We start from the raw sequence: 26,728 nt of genomic DNA, 5'->3' as shown, positions 1-26,728 counted from the left end.
TCTCTCTCAAATAAATAAACTCTGTAAAAAAAAAAAAAAAACAACCAAAATCTCCAGACCCCACTTTTGATTCGTTTGGATGCATACCGGCAGTGGGGTTGCCGGATCCACATGCTAATTCTTTTTTTAATTGTTTGAGGAATCTGCGTCCTATTTTCCACAGAGACTGAACCATTTTACCGTCCCACGGGGACTACAGAAAGGTTTCGGTTTCTCCACATCCTGGCCATCCCTTGTTTTCTGCCCTCTTGATGGTGGCTATCCCAATGGGTGAGAGGTTATGCCTATATTTTGAAAGAAACTCTGATGTATAATAATTACTTTATTGTGATCGGATTAATGTGTGGTTATACTTGTATCATTTCCCCCTAATTCTAAGTGTTCAAATATAAAATAAATTGAAGATAGCAATTTTGCCAATAGACACTTTGTCTCATTTCTTTTTCGGGGTTTGAAACAGTATCAACATGTCTATTTTGGAGTTTTCTTTTTTGATACACTATTCAGAAATTCAGGCCAAAATTCAAGAAGAAATAAGTAAAATGCTTTCAGTTTACAAATATAATTTGATGTAATTATTTTTCTTATTAAGTTAAAATAATACTTTTCTTTCAGGTGAACACTTTGGGCTGGAGTCAGATTTGAAGGCAGGAGAATTTTACCCTGCAGAGAAGTTTCCATAAATGAATTATTCAGACATCTCTCTTTTCTCCCTGAAATGGCAACTGATGGTAGGGTAGGAGCATGAGGCATCAAAGGCATTAGAATATTTTAAGAGCTGGGACACTTGGGTGGCTCAGTTGGTTAAGCATCTGCCTTCAGCTCAGGTCCTGATCCCACGTCCTGGGAAAGAGTCCCACATCCGGCTCCCTGCTCACTGGGGGGTCTGCTTCTCCCTCTCCCTCTGCTATTCCATCTGCTACTTCCCTTGCTTGTGCTCCCTTGCTCTCTCTGTCAAATAAATAATTAAAATCTTAAAAAAAAGAATAAGTGCTATAAAATCTCTATTATATTGATTATTTTAATCTAATTTCACTTTGTTTTGAAACCCTCTGCTGAAATATTTACATAGACTGAAGGCACATTTTGTGACTATTTTTCATAACTGAACTATGACACCATTACTTTTCATCTTATACGTACTCAGTGAGGAAAGAGAAAAAGAAATTCCAAACAATAAATAATCCTGCAATAATATGTATCTGGCTATGAGGTGTCCTACAGACTCACTTAACTTCCTCTTATGAACAGCTATAGTCACCTGTTGATGGGGTTTTATATTCAGGAGCTCACAGTTTTGCTGGGTGACAGTGTGGCCACAAATAGAAGAAACAGAGTATCCATTTGTAAATGTCTTAAAGTTGACTAAAACTTATGCCAGGCTCCCGAGCCTGCAAATGCGTGACCGTATAGAGGAGGCGGATGGGCTTTATGGAATTGTAATGCAGAGAAACAAAGTTCCTGTAATTTGACTCTCTTTCCATTGCATACAATTAAAGTTAAAAAATGAAATTCTCGGGATCTTTCTCTTCATGTCTTTAAACAGTGAAGGAGTAGGAATATTTTTCACTCCAGGAAGCTGCTGTGATCATGTGCTAATTGGCACACCAGGTGCCTAGTGCCCTCAGCCCAGGTGTCCTCCGACCACAAGCTGAGCAGAGTCAAGGTCGGACTGAGCCACACAGCCCCTTCTTTGGCATCTATAGCTGCTCTCCAAACTCACTCTGTCTGCAGTGATCCCTTTGTTTCAGATGTCTTTCTGGCTGAAATAAACTTCATCTTGAACCAGGAATATATATGTAGAGAGTGTAATCCTATAATTAATGCATTTCTGTACTGAATCATTGTTTAGAATAAACAGTCACTTTTATATTTCAATATTGGTGAAATCAGATTTTATATGCTATACATGTAAAGAGACACGGCATGCTATATATGCCATAAAGTAGGAGAGTGTGAGTTTTATTATTATTTTTTAATGTAGAACAGAATTTGAGCAGCTGATTCCACAGAGGGTGTGTGAACAGGAATGTACTTAGATAGGGAAGTGACCATGCATAAAAGGAGGTAATCCTTCCAAAACGAGATCTATTGTGTGTCTACCTCCCCTTTGGTTGCATTTTGGGGGCACGCAATAAATCATGTCCATATTATTTGGCGAAGATCAGCACTAGTTGCCGATGAACACAGATCAGATAATGATTCAAATATTAGCCTTTTAATAATCAGAGCTAGTTTGCACAACTTCTCTCAGAGCTAGAGCAAGGCGGCTAGCTCGTACTTCTCACCTGAATTAGTCACACTTGTCCACTCGGTCTCTCCTGGAAAAACAAAACCTGCTCCTAAAACCACAGCCCATTCTTGGTTATAGAGGAAATGTACCTTCCCTATAGCAAGAACTGAGAAGTGGCTAAGCCAGATGGGTCCAGCGCCTGTCCTCAAACACATCGAAAGGAAATGTCACTGCTTCTCTTCTGAGAAGTGTGAGGACCATCCAGGACGTCAGGGCACACCAGATGGAAACAAACGGATCTAATCTAATTCACATATGATCGCAGAGGTATAAGGGGAAAAGTGTACAGTCTGCATAAAGAAGTCTGAGTATGGGACTAAAATATGGACTATTTGTTCTAGAGGCAACTTAGAGATCACCCAACAAAACTAACATCTATTTCACAGGTAGGAAATGAAATCATAGAGTAGGTATGACATTTTCCCAGGCTTTTTTTTTTTTTTTTTGGTTGTTTGTTCACTGTTTATTAACCTGGGAAAGATTTACATTCTTTTTAACCAAACATCATTCCTTCTGTTTCTCTTAAAAGAAACCAGAGAGAAATTCTTTTTTTCCCCTCATTTATAATGGGAAAGATGAAGTCTTAGAATATACTAATTCATTCAGGGTGGGGCGCCTGGGTGGCTTGGTGGGGTAAGCCATTGCCTTAGGCTCAGGTCATGATCTCAGGGTCCTGGGATCGAGTCCCGCATCGGGCTCTCGGCTCAGCAGGGAGCCTGCTTCTCTCTCCCTTTCTCTCTGCCTGCCTCTGTCTGCTTGTGATCTCTGTCAAATAAATAAATAAATAAAACCTTTAAAAAAAATAAATTCACTCAATTTCATAAGCAGGCTCCTGGGAGATGTGCGAACCTAAGATGTGGGCTCAGCCTGCGTGTGGGTATGGCCCACTGATATTGGAAAATGTAGCCTGAAACCCCCACTGGACCATACGTCATTATGCAGGGTTTGTTTTTCCCCTCTCTGTTTTTGTTTGCTTTTTTTGTCTATTTTTCAGCACAGAGTAGGCACTCAATACATATTTGTGAATAAAATGTCGCTAGAGACTCATCGCTATCAACAATTAACAGGCAGGCCAAGCTGAAGGTATGTCACACAGCATAAGTGACGGTCATAACGGGGTGCTGGTGGGAATCTCGAGCTCCGCAGCTAAGACTCATGGAGCCCTACTGTGTGCTGAGCCCCAAATCCTGAACTGCCACCTCTGACTCCCAATAATCACCCCATACTGTGCGACTATCAACACCCCAGTTTTGCAGAAGAAATTTTTCAACCAAGCTAAACAAATCGCTGAAGATCACCTGTTTAGCAGGTGGCAGAAGCAGGACTCACATCTAGGTGCTTAAATCTTGTTTAATGGAAAGCAGATGCCCCATGTGGTCCAGGCTCAGTGTTTCTAGCAAACTAGTAAAGACATCCTTACGCACCCAGCGGGCTCTACATACAGCTCCTCTGTCTTCGTCCTCATGCAAGACCTCATCTGGGTGGTATCTCCTGCTCCAGGCTGGGGACTGTATTCTGTGCACCTAACTGCATCTTCATCATCTCTATAACCAGCAAAACAGTGGAACACAGCGCACGGACAGTCCCACTGGAAAACTTAACCGTCAGCGAGAGTGATGCTTCCATTCACTAGACCTGGTGATTGTACTGAATGAAACTAAGCATTGTGAAACCCAGTATGAGAAGAAATACAGTTGGTATAAATTTAATGGCATTTATTCTCAGTGAGGACAAGCTCAAGTATCCCAAGGGGTCTACGATGTCAGGCACTTGTGGCTGTATGGAATATTAAGTCATGTTCAGACAGAGTTTTAACACGGGTGTTGATAAAGAAATGCCCTTTGCAGGAAGGCACTCGTTGAAGCTAAGTAAGTATGTGATTCAAGACCTGATAAATGGAGAAAACATTTCAATTAAACATATTAACGTTTAATCGAAAACAGAGGTCACAAACTCAAGCACCCACTGAGTAGTGGAAAATACCAAAAATAAGAGAATTGCATTCACTGAAACACGGGGAAGAGGTCATTTGCTCTTTCTAATCTAGCCCAGTAAACTGCCATTGTCCCTGTGTTGTCCGCTCTTTCCGTTATGAAACAGAACTTGGAAATGCAGCTTTTCATGTGGAATCTTCTGATTTTTAAATGTTAGCAACAATGAATTACATTTAAAAGATTATGAGAGGAAAATGAAATTTATTAGAAGACCAACTATGACTTGTAGGTCTCCAGATGGCATAAGGTGCAAAGAGAAACATTTTTTTTTTTTTTCTCCTAGACAGAGGGATGACATCTATAACACAAAAAAGCCCATTGCTTTGTAAAGTCAAGTGTGTCCCCAGTTATGGCCTAGGATGTACTAGGAGACATGCTGGCATTCGTCGTCATAGATAAGCCAAATATGGTGCCTGTTAACAAAATGTGGAGGGAGAAGAGAGAACCAGATGCACAAATTGGGAGCTGTGGGGAACCCTGTCAACCAGGGCCACTTTCTGGAAACATGGTTTCTCTCCGTGATGATGCATGAATGTCATTTCTTTCTTTTTTTAAAAAAAGATTTTATTTATTTGACAGAGAGTGACACAGTGAGGGAGGGAACACAAGCAGGGGGAGTGGGAGAGGGGGGAGTAGGCCTTCCCCTGAGCAGGGAGCCTGATGTGGGGCTTGATTCCAGGACCCTGGGATCATGAACTGAGCCAAAGGCAGACACTTAACAACTGAGCCCCCCAGGCGCCCCAGGAAGGCCATTTCCTTAATATGTTTGCAGCATAGTGAGAGGTACGGCTCCAAGTCTGATCCCTCTGGCTCAGAGTGACGGAGAGCAGAGCAGACGGAGGAGATTACTCTTCATTCATACCGTAATTTTGGAATATTCTTATGAGAATTGGGGGGGAAGTCTTGATATAACATTTTTAAAGATTGAAATAAATACTCAAATATCTTATTCACTAATGACTCAGAAGTCATTTCAGTGAAAATTAAGTATAATTATACTAAATCTAAATTTGTCAATAAACTAAAAGAAAAAATGACTTTTACATCCACTATAATTATATATGTAAAATTATATATCTCCATAATTACGTAGATACATATGACACAGGTATATATGTACACACATACTGTGTGTTTGTGTATATAAAATCCCTAACGGATATGTCAAAGTTGAACAAAACATTTCATGCAAAACAAAATTATTGTGAAGCTGGCAGCAAAGGTGAAAGTGATAAAATGACTTCCTTTTAAAATTTTACTTTTTTCTACTTTATACAGAACTATTTGGGATAATCCCAACTTATTTAGGCGTCAGAGATTTCTAAACGAAAACAGGAAATGAAAGTCTTGAGGACAGAATGTTGATATTTGGAATGGGGCTCTGGAAGTGTCTTGGGGAAGAAACTGCACAAAAGGAGAGATGCATTTCATCATTCCAGTGGCTTGAGCTGAAGGAGACTGGACACCCACGGGCAACTTAGCCAAGAAGCCAAAACGTATCAACTCCAAACAGAAACCCAATTCTGTTTGTGTTCTTAGATTCTCAGACTGGGTGGAAGATTTCTAGTGTAATTCAAAAAAATGAATGGGGTTCAAAAATCATTTGACAAAAGCAGATTAAAGCTCCCACCCCTGGAACGACTACTAGTTCCTGTCTCTGTCTATCATCCTAATGTAGGAAGTGTTTTCTCAAAGTGTGTCATAGCCTCAGTTCTAATATACGAGATCTTGTCTCCTGAGACTCTTCTAAGAAGATAATGAAGTGTGATGTAATTCGGGGGGTCTGAAGTCCGTGTCTCATGTGGTCGTATTCCTGGTGTCACTGAGTAAGTGCTGTGAGTGGGGAAGGAGGGACAGATGGCTGTGGACTGAGCCAGCAGGCACAGGACTCCGTCTACCTTCTTTTTACCACAGCTCCCAAAAGAGAGGTACACTTATATCTGTTTTAAATATAGGAATCAGAATAAGAACAAGGTTCTGGTATTAAATATACTTCTTTCAGTTGCCTAGGAAATAACAGATGCTCAAGGAGGTTCAGAGAAAGGAGCTAAAGTCACCTAGAACAGCAAAGAAGATTTAATTGCGATGAGAAGTGAGCTGCGTTAGGTATAGGAAGGTGGGAAAAGCACATGAGGGCCAATTTCTTCAAAACCCATTTTTATATCAGCTCTTATATTTTCTGTGTTAACTATTTAACTTCGGGGAAAACTGGTGTTTTTACCATGTCACAGATTTCTTCTCATACCTGCTAAATACACTTGCATATTGCTTTGCTAGGGAAACCCTAACAGAATACCATAGTCTGGGTGGTTTCAACAACAGAAATTTATTTTCTCACAGTTCTGGAAGCTGAAAGTTCAAGACCAAGGTATTGGCAGGGTTAGTTTCTCCCAAGGCCTCCCTTCTTGGTTTGTAGATAGCTACCTTCTTACATGGCCTTTTCTCTGTGTGCACACATTCCTGGTATCTCTCCTTTTTCTTAATAGGACACCAGTCATATTAGATTATATCCTCCTCTAAGAGTCTCATTTTAACCTAACTATACCTTTAAGGACCTCATCTCCAAATACAATTTTATTCTGCGATACCGGAGAGTTGGACCCTCAACATATGAATTGTGTGGGGGTGGGGAAATACAGTCCATAACATGTTATGAGGGGGAAAGAAAAGATAGCAATTAAAAATATATTTTTTTTTCAGGGCATCTGGGTGGCTCAGTGGGTTAAGCCTCTGCCTTCAGCTCAGGTCATGATCCCAGGGTCCTGCGATCAAGCCCCACATCGGGCTCTCTGCTCAGCAGGGAGCCTGCTTCCACCTCTCTCTCTCTCCCCCTGCCTCTCTGTCTACTTGTGAGCTCTGTCTGTCAAATAAATAAATAATAAATAAATAATAAATAAATAAATAATAAATAATAATATATATATATATATATATATTTTTTTTTTCAGTGTGGTACCCAATACTAAGTATATAGCCCTTTAATTAAAAGTGGTAGTGAGGGAGCACCTGGGTGGCTCAGTGGGTTAAACCTCTGCCTTTGGCTCAGGTCATGATCCCAGGGTCCTGGGATCAAGCCCCGCATCTGTCTCTCTGCTCAGCAAGGAGCCTGCTTCCCTTCCTCTCTCTCTGCCTGCCTCTCTGCCTACTTGTGATCTCTCTCTCTCTCTGTTAAATAAATAAATAAATAAAAATCTTTAATTAAAAAAAGTGGTAGTGAGCTAATGCAAATAAGGAACATAAAATGGACAGTTTGGAAGACCATGTATTTCAGATTGAAGGGTTAAGGAGAGCCATATAAAGGACTTAGAGTCAAAGCTGGGAGATAAGAGCAGATCTCAGAACTAATGTAAGTGGGGAGGGGGAGGCTCTAGCTACTGACCTCCCCACTAGGACATAGCAATGGAAGCAGAGAAGTTAAAACAATTCGGAGACATTGAGAATTAGTGTCAGGACTGGGACTTTCTTTCCAAATATACATAAACCCAGCATTATCCTTGGAAATAAACAAATTGGATAGCTTGTCCTTTCTTGTAAAATATTTTGATATTATTTATATTATCCCCATGACAGTGTGTCAAACTGAAACTATTCTTCCATTTTTTTCTGTAAAAAACCTGTCAAATCTTCTGTGTACTCAACAATAATGGGGATGACTAGAACACTACAGGAATCTGTTTATCTGGTATTTTCTTTAAAGAATTTTATCTTTCTAGCCTCTTGTTTTTGTTGTTTTTTCCTAAGCAGTACAACAAATATGATTCTATACTTTCATTTTCATACATTGTATTGTAAAATGCTGATTTTCACTTTTACTGTGCTCCTAAGATGTAATTAAATAGGATACTATAAGCTTTTTATTTAATTCATGGTTTACATTATATGTATTTTTAGAAACATAGATAAAACAAGGAAAGGGAAGTTTATTTTATTTTTTAAAGATTTTAGCTATTTATTTGACACACACAGAGAGAGAATGAGAGACGAAACACAAGCAGGGGGAGTGGGAGAGGGAAAAGCAGGCTTCCTGCTGAGCAGGGAGCCTGATGTGGGGCTCGACCTGGGACCCCGGGGATCACGACCTAAGCTGAAGGCAGACAGTCAACTGACTGAACCACCCAAGCACCCCAACGAAAAGGAAGTTTAAAAGCAAAATCGGAATAACCTTCCTTGGTCATTTAATATCTAAAAATGAGTAACTTTTAATTATATGTATTTATCTGGAAGTAACATATTTTATACATTATAATCCAAAGCGATACAGTGTACCAAAATATTATATTGAAATAACTTACATTAACATACACACTTTAAATAATCATCTGGAAACCACATACAGAATTCTTTATGACTATAGAGCAGTTGATAGCATATGGACTTAAGCATCAATGATAATCCAAGATGAGTAAAGTCCCCAAAATCATTACATCTGAAGCAAAAACGCAGAGTCATAAGAATTAGACCTCCTGCTACACCAGCATCTACAGATAACGTCCTGCCTTTCTTGTAGCTACACCCCTTAGGGCTCTTTGTCACATTATGAGGACCAAGACCCGTCTAGAAACATTATCCACTTCGTGATGTGAGCGAGCATAGAATGTGTCTGGTCTTAAGAGGTTTTCAAAGAAGAAATCTTGCACCCAAATTCAGAAAGGCATCGATATACTGCCGTATTGCAATTCTCTGATTTCATCCCAGGTAAGTCCAACATGAAGGTGTGATACCAATCCAGACAACAGGATGAAAAATCAGAACCACTTTTGAGAGGCAGAAGGGGATTTTACCATCTACATAATTACCAATTGGGCTGTAAAATCTATAGATGCTTCCGGGCCCTCCAGCTAGGTGGATACACGGGATGATATTTCTGATTCACACAGGATTTCCCCCACAAAATCCAAGATTCATACTTAAAGCAAAGAAAACAGTACCCGACTACGTACACCTTAAATCAGAAATAGCTAACGGGAGCTGTTTTATGGCCTAACAGGCTATAAAGCAAATTTTCTGTAGGGAGTACACTGCTGGCTTTCTCTTAAGATAAGAGTAATAATGCAGGAGGCAGGCAATGGGTTCCCCATCACATATATTTTTAAACGGAGAGAGCCAAAATAAATAAAAATCATAAAACTTTATAGGTCTTCCCCTTTCCTTCAAGTTGTTTACTGAGAGTAATTCACTTCAGCTCAGTGTGACCCTCAGGCCCCCCTGCAGGAAGCTACAACAGACACACCACACCACTGCCATTCCTCTCTGTGGATGGAAACATGTGGCATGAATGAATTTTCCAGCTAAGCGAGATAACCAAGCTCCCAAAGGTGTATTTTACTGACTCTTCATAAAAGTGTTTTTGGGTTCCTGGTGTTTGAAAATGCACTTACTACACACACTTTCATATTTTCCAGATTTTATAGTGACATTTTTTTCTGTAGATCCTGCACTGGGCTGGAAGCATTTTATGCTCTCTTGGTCATACTTCGCTCCCAGCCCCGGTACTTGGTTTGCTTTATCATATTAATGGCAATCTCCCCAACTTCCCTGCAAACTCCACAGAAACATGTTGGCTTACTTCCCGTTGTAGCCACAGTGTCCAACACCGTTACAGGCACAGAGCAGACAACCAATTAGTGGTTTGCTCCGTCAGTGGATCTAGTTGGAGGAGGAGGAGAGGTTTTAGCGAAAGGAAAGGTCTGAGATTTTCTAGCTTGGATATTATTTCCGGCTTGTCTGCTCCCAGTTTAACTTCTACCTCATAGCCTACATCTCCTCCGACTGCAAATCCGTTCAGTCGTCTCACACTTGTTTAAGCTATAAGATGCAAGTCTCATCAAACGAGTCTTTTTTTTTTTTTTTTCATTACATTTTTATGGCCCCAGATACCAGCTAGAAATTAGCTGCCTGTCTCTCTCCCCGGAACCAGTGTCAAAGTATATCCCAGGCATTCAGGAAAACTCTCCAGTGGTAGCGCCTCAAACGTGTTCCAAAATGTCACTATATTTCTCCCACTCCAACCTCTTTGTCTTATCAATGCACATACATACTGGCAGCTGACCATGTCATTGACTTCATGAGAAACATCGGTTTTTCTAGTACCATCTGTCACTTCTCCTGCCCACTCTGAGACAGCAAAACAGTCACTCTTTCTTCCCTATAATGTTTACACCCAAGGATGAGTGTTGGCATTTACCTACTCTACAATGGCACAACCGAGATTTACTGGTAATTCTAAAGTAAGCCTACTTGAAGGTTTGGGGATATTGGAAAGGACTGCACCCTCCACCCACCTCCAAAAAAAAATCAAGTCCTGTCACCTGCTGACCAGACCAAAGCCCAGACTGTGCCCAGGACCTCATCCTGAACCAAGTCCCTGCTCTCTTTGCTCCCTATGGACAGGTGCCCTTCCCCCGGCACCCTATCCCCATTAGAACTGTTCACTCCAGCTTTTGCACACTCGGAGGCTGGTCAAACACAGAAACAAATTAGCCTTCTCTCAGTCCTGGACAGGGTGGCGGGGGGGCAGTTTACCTTCTGACCCTTGTCTCAGGCATAACCTCTGAATTTCCACTTCCTACCCTAGGATTAACTCCTGCCAGGGATGACTAAAGCCAAAATGTTTCTTTCATTCAGGGCCAAGTTTAGGTCCCACAGAAGAAAGCTGGTCATATAATCTCAACAGATACTCGTATTTGTGCTTTCCAAAATCTGGGATATTTATTCCCATTTCATCGCCATATTTCTACTAAAATTAGAAGAACACGCATTTGTCTTGATTTGTTCCACTTTTCTCAAGCTTCTCTGTCCCACTGCCAAAGACAGAAGCTCTAGCGGTCTTTGAATATCTTCTGTGTCAGGCAATGTAATAAGCATCTTTAAATTATTAATTTAAACACAAACCATGGGATAGTTACTGATAGTATCTTTTTGTAGAAAACAAGGCTCAGAAAGAGGAAGTGATATGTCTGAGTTCCTTCTGCTGATAAGAATTTAATCCAGGATGAACATCTACATCAAATTCAATTCAAAGCTTGTATAGTTTCCATGATGGTAATGGTTTCCAGAGTATATCCCTTAATTCACATGAAATTTTGGCAGCATCTTAATATATAAAATTAGGCTTCTAGTCAAAATAAAGATCAAGAGCTTAGAACTTGGCCCCTTTGTTTCTCATCCCACCACCCATAGGGCCAGAAACCTAGAGGTAATATGTAGGAAGGATTTAGGGAAACCATCTAAGTATATATGAAATGATTGAAATACATTCCAAAGTTACATCATTCAGAAAATCAATTTCAGGTAGATTAAAGCTTAAATGAAAAAAGGAAAATTTTGAAATGTTTAGAAGAAATTATTCATGGAAAAATTCTTAAACCAGGTGCAGAAAATGCAATCTGTAAGAGAAATGACTACCTCATTTAACTGCATTGACATTTAGAATTTCTGCTCAAGAAAACGCAAAAACAAAAGCAAAAAACAAAAACAAAAACCCAAAAGCAAAAACAAGCCACAGAATAGGAAAAGATGTTGGCAACACATACAACAGATAGAGGAACTGTATCCGGAATTAAAAAGAATTTATTCGGAGCAGTATGAAAAAGATCATTGGTACTGCCTTCCCATACCCCCTCAAAATGAACAAAGTTTTTGAATAGGCAGAAAAGCAAAAAAAGAAAAGGAAAAGCCAAGTAACATGAGCTGTCACCCATCTCAGTAATAATCAGTGAAGTATATATTAAAATACCCTAAATTATCAGTCTCACTTAGTAGACTGGTCACGATTTACAAGTCTGACAATATAAACAGTGGTGAGTTTTTGGAGAAATGAGAACTTGCTTTTCCTCTTGTTCAGGGTGTAAAGGGTACAACCAATATGAAATTTGGAGATTTTTAATAAACTTGGAAGATGCACTTACTTGATATTCAGCAATTCCATTAGAGAAATGGTCGCATGTATGCACAAGAAGGCACGCGTTGTCCGCTCCAGCTTTCTATCTTCTATATTGCTGGAAAACTGGAAACAAGTTCATGCTTATAAATGAGATGCCAGGCAAATGTAATTATGTTGCAATTACATAATAGAATACAACGGTGTAATCCATGACTCGTGTACAGGGATAATTGGCACAAAATTCAGTATCTTGTGGATTGTGCATATACATTTTTATTGATTCTATTGCCTGTTGTCACATGAGAAGAGTAAATTGTGATATGCATAGAATGCTCACAAAAATACAATTTTGGGGGCTCCTGGGAGGCTCAGTCAGTTGAGCATCTTTCTTTTGGTTTTGGCTCAGGTCATGATCCCTATGCCCCGGGATGGAGACCTGCCTTGGGCTCTGTGCTCAGCACGGACTCTGCTTGTCTCTCTTCCTCCCCTGCCCCCGCTCTTCCCCCAACATGCACACTCTCTCAAATAAATAAAATCTTGAAAAAAATTTTTTTAAATACGATATTTTTTCTATTTCTGTTTTGGCTTACACTCTGAATATTGCATTTATATAAATTATAAATTCCTTCTACTTCTGTGAACTCACATCAAGGGGGAAGAAAGGCCTACGGATGGCAAATCTGTGTCATAAAATTCATGGATTTGGTCTAGACACGGGGGTGCTCTTCAGACTCTCCGACAAAGGAACTAGACTAATGAACTTTGACTTCAAACCCCAGGTCACAGAAACTTGGCATTAACTAAATTAAAACGAAATTTGGCAACTGAGAATAGGAAGCAAAAACTATTATAAAACCTTAAAAGTCAAGGATCATTCATTGATTGATTAAGAAGCTCTCCACACCGACAAAACACTTTTGTTTAGTTCTTTTTTTTTTTTTTTTTTTTTTTTATTTGCCAGAGAGAGATCACAAGCAGGCAGAGAGGCAGGCAGAGAGAGAGGAGGAAGCAGGCTCCCTGCTGAGCAGAGAGCCCGATGCAGGACTCGATCCTAGGACCCTGGGACTCTGGGACTCTGGGACCAGGACCTGAGCCAAAGGAAGCGGCTTAACCCACTGAGCCACCCAGGTGCCCCCTTTTGTTTAGTTCTTAATGAGTGTTTTCGGGTGTCTATTCTAAGCCAGGCATAAAATGGATGACCGAGATATTTCCCTAACTTCAGAAGCTCTTCAAGGGAGAGGCAAATATTGATAATTGTGTATATGCGTCAGTATATATACGTAGTTATGCATACATATTTTTAATTGTTCTAAGATTGGCCGTAAAAAATTCAAGCTTCCTCTCACTCTTCTCATGCAAATAAGGTGGGTGTGCGCTTGAAAATTCCTACACAAGTTCTGTTTTGTAAAAAATCCATGACAGGGTGAATGTCCTTTTTCAATCAAGTGTATTTGTGTAGTTCTGCTAATTCACTTCTTTGCGCAGCTGGTTCTTTATTCTTTCACGCCTCTGTGCTAACTTGGCCTGTTTTAGGCAGAGCTCTGCACGCTTTGTGGTCCTTACTGGGTCTCAGTGTAACTTGAACTGTTCTGCCTGTAGTTTGACCTTCATCTATCTGTTTAGAATTGCCAAGGAGTCTGCTACATCAGTGTAGGCGAGAACAGGGCCGTTCAGAATCCAGCACCTTGGGAAGAGGGTTTCAACGCCTTTGGAGGGCTGAAATTCAGCTCCTGTCCTAGCAGGGCTTAGCTCAGTGTCTGGAACATAAAGTCATTCAGCATGGACTCAGATGAATCACTCCTGAAGCATTTCCTGGCAATCTTCATTGGGTCTTCATGGGCTCTGTGGGCTATGGAAAAGTATTGTGTGCAAAGGCTCTCTGAAGTCTAAGTAGTGGAGGGCGGTGAAATGATTTATAAGGGGATCTCTCTTTAGTTAACGTATTTCAGAAAATTGAGAAATGGAGCCTAGTATATCAGAACTGTTCTTCGGAGCAGGGACAATAATTGACTTTGGTTTTGAGAGGTGGTGTTTCTCCCTGGCTGTCGGGCGAGGTACCATGAACCCAAGGACTCCGTACCCAGGAAGCTGCCGTTTGTGTTTCTGGGTAAAATGTTTATAAACTATTCTCTCCATTTAAAGAAAGTGAACGGGTTCCCTGCTCCTCCCCACGGCTTCCTGCGCTAAACTACAAACACAAGTCTGCCGGGAAACTTCTTCTTAAACCACACACACAGACAGCTGCACAAAGTATAAATTTCAGGTTTGATGCATGTTTACAAACTGAACACCACCAGTGTCCTGGAGCTTCTCCCCCACCCGCCAGCATTTTGTGCCTTTTCCCAGGTTCGGATCTCTGTGCTCCAATGATAACCACTACCCTGCCCTCCAATGTCATTGTTTGGTTTATCTGTTTTTGAATTGGAAATGAGGGAATCACACAGCATATAAGCTTTGGGGCTTGACTTCTTTTGTGCTCCCAAGTCCCACCCATGTGGTGCTCAGTTTTCCTTCATTCCTTCTCATGGCCGGAGTATTCCATGAGGTGAATACACCACAGTTCATGGATTTTTTTTCTGCTGATAGAGGCCACTTGGGTAGTTTTTAGTTTGTTAGTTTAGTTAGTTTTTTATGATGACGGGTGCTGCTATAAACATTTTTTGGGTGAACATATGCCTACCTTTCTGTTGGCCACACAAACATAGGACTGGAATTGCTGAGTCATAAAATCGTCATATGCTTCTCTTCTGAACTTCCAGCCGGTTTTTCAGCATGGCTGTATCAACGTGTACTCCCACCGGCAAGGTAAAAGAGTTCTCAGATTTTTCCACACCCCCTTCAACAACTGCTGTTTTCTGTATTTTTGTGTTAGCCACCATGATGCCAAACATACCCTCAGAGGTATGATGGTCGGAAACATCCCTGGCCTGTTACCTTAAATGAACTTGATTTTGGCAGTGTGTGCGGGTTCGTTCTCTCTTAATGAAAGGAATCTAGGGCAGATTAAGTGGACTCGGCCACTTGAGTCCCTCAAAAGTGAATGATCTACCAACCTTCTGCTACCTCCCCTCAAATACAAATGACTTAGCTCACAGTTACCATGGCCTCCTGAGAAAGTAGGTTTTGCCAACACTATCTTTTTCTAGTTTCCTTGGGAAGAGATGCTACAGGATTTTCCCCATGAACCAAAACAATCTCAGCTTTCAAAATATGTCTGTTGCCGCTACATCTATGTTCTGTTCGGGATTCCAGGGGAGGGTAGAAGTCGTTTTTTTATGCCTGTTGGTCTTGTAGCATAAGTCTCGTGTATTTTTCAGGACACTGCTTTTCACTGCAACAGTTGAGACTGAAAAACAAGATGTTCCCTTTATTGAAGCACATTTCTAAAATTCCTTCTTGGTCAAAAGTGTAAGTCCGCTGACCATTCCAAACTTGTGTCTTTCTGACAGGAAAAGAAAATCGGGGAGGAAACATTTCGAGATCTAGTATTTTTCATTGTCTTTGTGCTTCTTTTGCTCTATTTTACTTCATGTATTTTCCAATTAATAGCATTCTGTTTAACATTTAGCTACTTTATAGTAAAGACTTGAATTAAGTTTCATGTTTTTTCTTAAAGTGTCATTTACTAAGAAAGTTTTTTTTTTGTTTTGTTTTGTTTTTGGTAATACAAGCTTACGTTTTAACTCTGAAGTTCTTCTAGTAATTTGGTTGAGAAAGTTAGAAATTTCTCTTTCTGTTGAACACAGTGAGGTGACCCTGTGAGTTCCACAGGGATTTTTACATGCAATGATCCTTCAATGACGAGTCTCTCTAAAAAAAAAAGAAAAAAAAGAATCTTTACCACACTTAATTTATAAACATATCTTTGAACTTTGAATTTGTCTCTTCATTTTGTTTATGGTTATATCTTACTATAAATACATTTAATTTAAAAATAGCCAAATCCACCTGATGTTTCCTTTATGATTTTTGAGATTCCTACTATCCTTAGGAAAGCCTATATTTTCTACCCCAAATTTATACAAATAGCCTCTTACAGTTCCTTCCAATACTAAAAAAAAAATAATAAAATAAGGATCCAGTTCTTTCTGCATAATCAATCACAATAGCACCATTTATTAAATTAGTCACTCTTTTTAAGTTAGATTAAAACCACAAATATACTGATCTTTCTATAGATGCTCAGTCATATCTAATACGTTTGTGTATTTTTGTGCCAATATCACACACTGTTGACTGTAGTGACTTTATAGTTATTTTACTATCTGGAAGTCTCTCACTTCACTTTTCTAATTGTTCTTATTCAATATTCATAATTTTCTTGACTACACTTCAAGATTTGGTCTTCCACATACATTCCAGAATCATTTTATATGGTTCCATAGACAAGTTCATTGAGATTATAATTTGAGTTGCAAAACAATTTATATTAATTTTGGAAGTACTGACATTTCTGTAGTTAGTTCTTATTCAAGTGATTTATGTACTTCTTTTGATTTCATCCTTTAATTTTTAGGTCTAACACTATTCTCGCTACATTCAGGTCCAAGAATTTTCTTGTTTTGTCTATATTATAAATGGATATATTTTTCCACTTTATTTTTAAACATTATTGTGAAGACAGAGAAAAAGCTATTGATTTTCATAAAGTGTCAACATACATGTGACATTAACATTTCCCTTCTAATGGAGTGATTAGAAATTCACTTGATAATCACTTTTTTATTCAAGGCAATTTTATTAATTAAAAAGATAAGCCCTAATCATAATATTAATAGCATAACCATGTTCTTTCACTTAAGGAAAATAAAGCTTAACGCCACAAGGACATACTGAAATTTCTTTCATACCCATCTTGTTCCATCTTGTTTGTCCAGCTGACTGGTTTCCTCAATATTGGCTTTCTGACAAATCATTGCACAACTCTGATTTTGTTTGTTTTTCAGCTTTAAAGTCCCCTTCAGACCAATCAACAGTTTGCAAATATTTGATTATATTTGAGATTATATGCAGGAGACTCTTTTGCTTCCTCTTTGAAACTGGTGGAGACTCCAACAGGATTAGGACTGACCATTTATGACTCAGAGTCTCAAAACAGAATTCGTGTGTCATTTGATGATTCACTTACGTGTTCTTTCATTTCACTCCACACAGTTCTTTGGGTGGGTCTCAAAGATCTCGCTCGCATGAAACTTAGATTTCAGTGAGGAAAGACCCAATAAACAAATAAAGTGGTGATGAACAACGTGAAGTAATGTGGACCGAAGAGGCCAGAGAATGACAGCGGAGAGGGATGGGGATGCCCTTTCATGTGACAGTGAGGAAAGACCCCTCTTATGAGGTGACGTTCATGCAGAGGGTTGTAGTAAATTAGGGATTAAACAGATATCTAAGGGATACACAAGGAAAGAGACCCTGACATGAGAATACACTGAATTATACCCAAGGAGGGGCAAGAATGCCGGCAGGGCTGGAGTCTTACGAGGAAACCGGAGAGACAGAAGACCCATGTTAAGGAGCTTGATCATCAGGGACATACTTGTTTGGGAAGATTGCTCGTGTTTGTGTATAAGAACAGACTCTAGAAGTGCAAGGGTAAAGGGCTATTACCTACTTGCAGTGTCTTTCCCGATTGGATGGGGGGGGCGCCTAAATGTGGGGCCAAGGGGTGGAAGCTGGCGGCACATGGCAGTGAAAGGATTCACCTGAGGCAGAACAAAAGAGAGAAAAACGACAGAATGCGCAGCAGGGGGGCAGCAGGCGGCACAGCAAAGGGGAGAGTCTGTCCTCAAGGAGGCTGTGGGTGGGAACTGCATTTAAAGGAGGAGGATGAGGATGTATGAGGACATATGGAATCTTCCCTTTTTTTGGTAACTGTGCCTGGTTTTAAGGAGCCCATTGGTCAGTTAGGGCCTATGGATATTTTGAGATGGGTCCCCTGATGGGCCTGTCTGGATTCAGCCAGGGTGTCTCTGTGGGTCCTTTTCGCCTTGATATGTTTCCACTGCTCAAGCCTGTTGACTAAAAGCTGTCTGTCCAGTACTTGCAATGTCGTAAAATGAGAAGTGACACTGAACGTGGCAGTGTGGTCGTCATTGACAACCTTAGTGTAGAAAAAAATGAATTTTAGGTGTTGACAGAAAGTTATACGTTTTCCATAGCATGCTTTTCTGTGTTTTCAGATTCTAGGGCAAAACAAGTGAAATGACTATTATGAGAACACAGCAGAGAGATGACCGTGCTTGGACCAAAAAGCTCTAAGTGAGAAGAGGTCAAACTCTGGAAATACTTTGAGAATAGGTGCAGAGAATTTGCTGGATGTGAAACAGGGCTCATATCTCTCTGTAATATAGGACATTAAATTAAGATAATCAGAAGTGTGTTTAATAAAGGAATTATTCAGAAAGAAGTTGGCAGGGGGTAGCCCTGAAGAATGAAGGGAAGGTGTGGTTATTCAATCTTGGAAGTTGAAAGTCCAGTAAAAAACAAAAACAAAGGGCGCCTGGGTGGCTCAGTGGGTTAAGCCGCTGCCTTCGGCTCAGGTCATGATCTCAGGGTCCTGGGATCGAGTCCCGCATCGGGCTCTCTGCTCTGCAGGGAGCCTGCTTCCTCCTCTCTCTCTCTCTGCCTGCCTCTCTGCCTACTTGTGATCTCTCTCTGTCAAATAAATAAATAAAATCTTTAAAAAAAAAAAACAAAAAAAAAACAAAAAACACCCCAAAAAACCCGTGTTAAGTGGAGTTAGAACACACCAGCCTTAAGGAAAACACCCAGCCCAAAGCTGCTCATAAAAATACAGACAAGGGGGGCGCCTGGGTGGCTCAGTGGGTTAAAGCCTCTGCCTTCAGCTCAGGTCATGATCCCAGAGTCCTGGGATCGAGACCCGCATCAGGCTCTCTGCTTGGCAGGGAGCCTGCTTCTTCCTCTCTCTCTGCCTGCCTCTCTGCCTACTTGTGATCTTTCTCTGTCAAATAATAAAATCTTTAAAAAAAAAAAAAAATACAGACAAAGGAAGTAGTGCTTTGGCCTCACTCTTCTCCCCGGCTCCCACCTTCAGCAAAGGCTCTCCGTTGACTGAAACCAAGTGGAAGACAAAGGGCAAGAGACAATCTTGATTTAGTTCCTACACGTGTGCGCTTTTATTGTCATGAATCAAGGTGAAGAAGGGCGGAGAATGAGCTTGGAGGACACATGGAAGACACAATGACCCTTCAGACTTGGCTTGAGTACTTGGAATTGCCTAACCATAGGGGGTGTGTGTGTGTGTGTGCACGCGCGTGCTTTGAAAAAGGGTTAGAAAAGGGGCTCCTGGGTGGCTGAGTGGGTTAAAGTCTCTGCCTTCAGCTCATGATCTCAGGGTCCTGGGAGGGACTCCTGCATCGAGCTCTCTGCTCAGCGGGGAGCCTGCTTCCTCCTCTCTCTCTGCCTACTTGTGATCTCTGTCTGTCAAATAAATAAATAAAATCTTAAAAAAAAAAAAAAAAGAAAAAGGGTTAGATTAAAAGAAATCAAAGTTCAGTTTCAGATAACACAGTTTCATTTGGCAATTTGACAGTAGATGTGAATTTTAAGAATGTATGTCCGGAGGACATGGGAGTAGTCGGGACTGAAGACCGCACAGGAGGAATCTTAAGCATATGGTTGATGTATAAACCCTTGGAACTTGTTGAAATCACCTAGCCAATGAGTATTGACGGAAAGGAAATCATGAAAAGCAAAAAGGACAGCAAAGAAAATTTTTTGAAAAAAGGAGAGTCATTTGTTATGTCAAAAATGATTACTGAGAAATGATATTAAATTATTTCAATGTAGAAGTCATTAATGACCTTCCTAAGATTAGTGTAGAAAAAAAATTGTGTTTCAGTGGAAAACGATGCATTTCATCGCAACCTTTCTGGGTGATCAGTTCATTGTCTTTGAGCAATTTCTGCAAATCCTTGTGAACATAGGTAAGTGATAGGGAAATTCTGGCTTGTCTGGCAGTATTTAGTTGACATTTTCTGTCCACTTCGGTAGGGACTTAATTGGCTATGGAAAAACCAGTTTGGTCTCCATTCTGCGATTCATTTCAACATGCCTTTACTCCATACAAATTTCGCTGTTTTGACTTTTCCTTTGAACTGATTAACACCTGCCTGGTTCTCTCATATTATAGGAATAAAAGAAATTCTTTCATGTTCATTTTACATCTGCATGAGAGTCACGATTTTACCTTTTTTTCTGAAAATTGTCTTTGAACGTTAGTTTTGGTATAGAGATGTGGGCCGAAGACCGACTCAAGCTATTTAAGGGGAAACAGGGTCAAGACAGTCGGTTTGATATTCAGCAAAATCTTTTTTGGTAAAGCACAATGAAAATTGTTAGTAGAATTTACAGATCAACTTTTTGAAGCATGTAGGAAACTAGACACTTGAATAATAAGAAAGCAATCCAGAGGGCTGAACGAGTACTAGTTGTGCCCTTGGGACAGGAAACAAAGCTGGCGACCAGAGCTGGGTAGGAGGGAGGACTCTGAGGGCAACTGAGGACTGGGATTCTTCAAAGGGTCAGCTCTCAAGGGCAAACTTGCCTTGTTTTGGTCCTAGCTCTGGCTGAGGCAGAATAAAAGAAGAAACTTCACGCTGAGAATTCCTAACCACAAACTAGCCCATACTACGCATGTGTGAGGAACGCAAATGAGGCAGGTTTAGAGAGAACATAATAAGCTAAAGGAGTAGTCATGTGACCCGAGAGAGATTCTTTTTCTAGGTCCTTGTCTGTCACCTCCTTGCTACCCCGACATGGAATGTTGCAAAGGATGACTTCTCTATTTCACTGCATAATTCAGCTACAAGGGCGTCTCTCGCTTCACCCTGGCTTATAAAAGCCCAAACATGATTCTTCCATTGCAGTGTACACATACAGGTAACAAGGATATTAAAATCTGCAGATTCCATCCCTCTCCAAGTCTCATCTCGCAAGAATTGGTTGGTGACATGATAATGATATTTACTTAAGTTTTTATTTTGCCATTCGATCCGCCAATTAATCTGTTTACCCAGGCAAGAACACTAAAAAAGAAAAAGAGTGGTTCGCATAGAATTCTCCTTCCCCTCCTCCCATATTTTATTTTCTTTTAAACATACATTATTTTCCTTTGCCGAAATGGTCAAATTAATCATTTGAAGGGGGGAAAAAAATCTCAGGATGAGAAACTAAGTTTGAGGGAAATTATAAATCTTAGCTCAAAATCTCAGAGAGAGTACTTCTATTTAAAATTAACTTAGACCTTTCTCTGAGCTCCAGTCCCATGGTAATTCAGTCGGACTCTATCTGGGTGTGAGTAAGCGAGCAGTCATCTTATGAAAAAGAGGGCGTCGAAGGAAAGCCCTTCCATCTTGTACCCATTTGGATCCCTCTAAGATGCCTTGTTTCAGCTCATACAGGGCTACTGCCATCTGAGAGCCCTGGCTTTCTGTTTCACCTGGAAGCCCAGTCAGCTTTGCAAAGGCTAAGAACCTGAGCCTAGATTGCTGACTCAGGCAACAATATAGAGCCCCCCCCCCCACCTAATCAAAAACTCCCTTCATCTCCGGAAATGCTCGGAGGGATTGAGGGATTAAGCTCTAGGTTCCAACTGGGAATGCCAGATCTCCTTTTCCACCCTTGCCTGCAGAGGATGCATCCCCTCCCTCCTCTGTACCACAGGCACTGGTCTCCTTTCCCCCTACCTTCCAGGAGGGCCAGAAAGACAATCCGTTCTGTCCTATAGCACAAACCTCCTATGAGGCCAGAAAACACGAAGGGCTCGCCGCCCTCTTGGAGTGCGCTTGAGTGGGGGAAAGTGCATCAAGGGCAAAGCACGAACTAATATCTCAATTCTACAATTTCATAACTTTTACAAGAGTGCCCTCCCCTCATAACCTGAAATGCCTGATAAAGGAGGGCAAGGTCCTTCCCGAATATACTGTCCAGTTTGTGGGTGAGTGAAGGGAGTGCCCAAAGCCTCCATCAGTGGCCTGACCTTTATAATATTATTACAATCACAGTTTTTTAATTTCTGAAATCTGAAGTCAGAGGCAGGAGGAAACTTAGATTACAAATGTTGCGCATTTATTTAAAAATTATGTCATTCTACTTACACAGATGTTTTGTGTTCTCTCTCAATCTTTCTAAACCTTCTGTACTAGCATATCCTTTAGTGTATGAAAGAAATGAAATCATCTCTTGCCTCCCATGGGCAGGCGAGACTATGGTGGAAAGATCTTGCCAGGAATAATAAGCAGGTGAATGTTGCTTTTGCTAAGAAACCAGTGGAGATAGGTTTGCTTTTTATAAATGCCTTGTCAAATAGTCATATGTAGTTAAATGGAAAGATATCGTTGCAAACGGCAAGTGATCATTCCTCAACAAACCAGAAAGTCTAATCGGCACCAATGACACTTCAGTGAGCATGTGTATGTTGGAGACCATCCCCGGCCAGGAAGGAAAGAGCTATTATTTTGTCAGCTTTTCCGTTTCTTGGGAATGTAGGACTGTGTTCATTGGTTGAAAATTTTAAAAGTTGGTTTTTTTTTTTTTACCTGTCAGTGCGTTCTTTTTTTTTAAGCTTTTATTTATTTATTTGACAGACAGAGATCACAAGTAGGCAAAGAAGCAGTCAGAGAGAGAGGAGAAGCTGACTCCCTGGTGAGCAGAGAGCCCGATGCGGGGCTCGATCCCAGGACCCTGGGATCATGACCCGAGCCGAAGGCAGAGGCTTTAACCCACTGAGCCACCCAGGGGCCCCTGTCAGTGTGTTATTAACTAAAGTCTCATATTAGACTGAAACTTTATTGTTCTCATTCTTTATTTCAGTCTGACAAAGGAGTTGGGGAATGTGAGCATTTTTTTACCCCCCTTATATTGCGTTTATTTTGCGCAGCTGGGCATCTCTAAAGTTCCACTGACTCGACCTCGGACGCGGCCCCAGAAAACGTCTCTGGTGAATACCGGAAAGAAACCAGAGAGGAAGAGAACAGGACGCAAGATGAAGATGCAGGGTTGGCATTCTAGCTTTTCCTCACAACAGCACCCCATTTCAAATAGTCTGCTTTCATAGAGAATAGTTTAAAGCTGGCATCGCTAACATATACTCAGTGCTCAACTTCCAGTATTCGATCAGTTCTGAGATTTTTTTTTTTTTTTTTTTTTTGGCTTTTGTTTTGTTTTGTAAGCAGGAGGAAGGCGAACCAGCCAACCTTTTAGATGTTGGAAGATGCATACTCTAGCGCCACCTACTGGCTATTGGTTTACAGTGCCCCAAATTCTAAGGAAAACCCCAAACCTGATTCTTTCCCCAAACATTGATCTCCTTCCCTTTCCTCAGTCTTGTTGCTTTTCTTTTCATTTCTCTTTATTTTCCTTTACCTGTTAGAAATACTCTGACTTTCTCAATGTAATTCTCATACATGATTGTCTAAACCAAGCCCCTTCAGGACATGTGGAGAGGCTGCAGATGGGGAAAAAAAGAGGTCCACGTCAGGTCATATGTCTTCACCTTAAAAATGATGCTTCATGGCTAACTGGATTCAGAAAACCATTGTTTTATATATGAAGTATTTTTTAAAGATTTCATTATTTTTTTGAGAGAGAGAGCAAGCACAAGTAGGGGTCAGAAGGAGAGGGAGAAGCAGGCTTCCTGCTCAGCAGGGACTCAACATGGGCTCCATCCCAGGACCCTAGGATCACTACCTGAGCTGAAGGCAGATGTTTAACCGACTGAGCCACCCAGGTGTTCCTATGTATTAACTATTAATACTTCATATTAAGGCTTAGTATTTCCCTGCCTGGACCCAACTGAATCCCACTTTTCTACTAGCTAGCTATGAGCCTGACCAACCTTCCATATCTCTATATTCTCACTTGGAAAAAGGCAGTGCTAACATCACATAACTGACAGTAATGTCAGAAATGAATGATACACATGCACATAAATTCCTTGGCAGAGCACCTTCCCATGCAGTAAATAAACGTGCAGTAAATGTTTTCTGTTATTATTACACCTCTGAGGACACTGTGTTTTCATTCACTTCTAGAGCTTTAGAGTGCAGAGAAGGGGGTTTATACAAGGTAGAAACTTAGTAACTGCCTTTTGAGTTAAACATTTAGAAAGCATGAAATTATTTGCAAATAAACAGTGTTACTATTTCCATCGCTGAAATTCTAAATTTTTTCTTAGAAAAGATATTTGAAAACATTTAATATTTGAAACATTGAAAACATTTAATATTTTCTGTCTCAATACAGGGCAGAAAATGCATTGTGTATAATACAGTAGAAAAAAAACCATTATTACCTGTTTTTTATAATGTTTTTAATGCAGTTTCAAGCTTATGATTACCACATAATGGTAACAGCTAAAATGTATTGGGCAAGAACACTCAATAAGGCCTGCCCCTAAAATCTTTCCACTTTTCTTCTCATCAGCACCCTGTGATGGAGGTACTCTTTTACTCTCATTCAAAGATGAGAATGCTTTAACATATAGACGGTAATAAACGCATTCAAAGTCACAGGTAGTTAAGTGGACTATCTAGCTTTCAAATGGACATTTGAGATTCAGTTTGTGTATGTTTTTGTTCCTACGCCATTATAATTTCTAGACAATTAGGATAAATGGAATCAACTTTCAACCACCCCTTGACATTCCCTTGACAATTCTCTAAGATCTTGCCAGTTTGGTTAGATAATCTTGCTGTGATATCAGGCATTGCTGGTTTCCTCATTTTGTTTTCTTTTGTCTTACTGTATTTATTATGATAACTCCCTTTGCCCATTAACTATGTTTCATAGTCATCAGAAAGGATAAAAATAAATATTGGAAGACTTGTTTTTCTTTGCCTCAGCTTGGATCAAACTAATAAAGTACAGAAAGGGCCTTTGTGATAATGTTCCAGAGACTAGAAAGGATGGGATAATGCAGGGAGTCATAGAGAATAGGTCTGCAGAATGGAGAAACCAACTTTCTTATCACTGAACTATAGTAGAATCTTTTGGCCTTGGCTAAATTATTTTAGTTGACTTTCCAAAGAGTTAAACAAATTCATGTTCCTCTGTGTTGTTTTATTTGGATTTTTTTTTTTTGACTAGGGAGATTGGATCATAGCAATGTAATTTAAGAATATTCTAAAATCAAACATTAATGCTTTCTTTGTGAAATAATTTGTTCAATAATATATATAATTATTTTCTTTTATTCATATGGAGTTTTCTAGAAATGCATTCATTTGGATTTCTGACTTTATATTTTCTCCTTGGGATAAAATGAAGTATTTCCCAAAAAATGAAAAAGAAATGGGGGCACCTGGGTGGCTCAGTGGGTTAAAGCCTCTGCCTTCGGCTCAGGTCATGATCCCAGGGTCCTGGGATCGAGCCTTGCATTGGACTCTCTGCTCAGCAGGGAGCCTGCTTCCTCCTCTCTCTCTGCCTGCCTCTGTGCCTACTTGTGATCTCTCTCGGTCAAATAAATAAATAAAAATCTTAAAAAAAAAAAAAAAGAAATGGTAACTATGAGAGATGTTGAATGCATTAATTAACTTGGTTATGGTAATTATTTCACAATGTGTACATATATTAAATCATTGTATATACATTAAAAGTTTCTTTAGAGGGCACCTTGGTGGCTCAGTCAGTTAAGCGTCAGACTCTTGTTTTTGGCTCAGGTCATGGTGTCACGGTCCTGGGATCCAAGCCCCGTGTTGGGCTCTAAGCTCAGCATGGAGTCTGCATGAGATTATCTCCCTCCCTTTCTCCCCTCTATGTCCCTTCCTCCATAAATAAACAAACAAACAAACAAATAAAAGTTTCTTTAAAAATGACTGCTAAAAAAAAAGAAATATCCTTACCCCTCATATATTTAGCACAGAAAGTTATAAAGTAGCATTTAATTCAGTGTTGAAAGAGTTCAGTGTTACAGTCCAAAAATCTAAAACTAAGATCTGGCACAGCACTTGGGATTAGTTGAACAGATTAGAGAAACGATTCCCAAATCTCCACCAATCTGCAGAATTTGCTTGGGATAAATTACGTCTTTGACATGCTTTTGAGTTTTATGTCTATGCTTAACCAGATGTTATTAACATTTCTGTTTATGGACTACACCATCTCATTGCCTTCCAAATTAAGAAGAGTTTGACCTGATTTACATTTAATTTTGAAAGGGAAAATTCTTTATTGCTTTATCCTTCTAGTTCTCTTTTAGCTCCTCTGCTTTATGGGCCATCTGTTGTGAGTGGTGTCCTTTGATATACATCCCATGCTAAGGGAGAACAGTATTATTAACGTAAGATATATCCAAGAGTAGATCTAAACTCATTTAAGTAACTTTTAGATGATAACTCAAAAGAAACAAACAAATCCAAAATCAAAGAAATTAATGTCACAAAAAACCATTATCATAGCCAGGAAATTACTCAGATTCAAAAAACAAGATATTTTCTTAAAGTGTTTGTTTTAAAATGATTAAAGTAGACACTTCTATTAACAGAACAAAAACATGTGGCATGATCCTTCTAAGGCAATGGAAGTTCAAGTGTTTCC

At 40.0% G+C, this 26,728-nt stretch overlaps 1 protein-coding gene across 2 annotated transcripts in view; it reads right to left on the bottom strand.

Annotated features, from left to right (window-relative positions):
• ALDH1A1 (aldehyde dehydrogenase 1 family member A1) overlaps positions 1-26,728 on the bottom strand; it is a 392,715-nt gene that overhangs the window by 136,345 nt on the left and 229,642 nt on the right. For both annotated transcript variants that reach the window (XM_044265890.1, XM_044265891.1), the window contains 2 exons: positions 15,846-15,979; positions 12,195-12,292 (listed from right to left, as the gene is read on the bottom strand). The gene's annotated coding sequence lies outside the window, so the exon portion shown is untranslated. The remainder of the gene's footprint in view (positions 1-12,194; positions 12,293-15,845; positions 15,980-26,728) is intronic.

This window comes from Neovison vison, chromosome 9 (assembly GCF_020171115.1).
Source record: "Neovison vison isolate M4711 chromosome 9, ASM_NN_V1, whole genome shotgun sequence".
In the NCBI taxonomy this organism is placed as follows: domain Eukaryota; kingdom Metazoa; phylum Chordata; class Mammalia; order Carnivora; family Mustelidae; genus Neogale; species Neogale vison.
The sequence above is the reverse complement of the archived record's forward strand: the minus strand, read 5'-3'. Positions and strand labels throughout refer to the sequence as shown.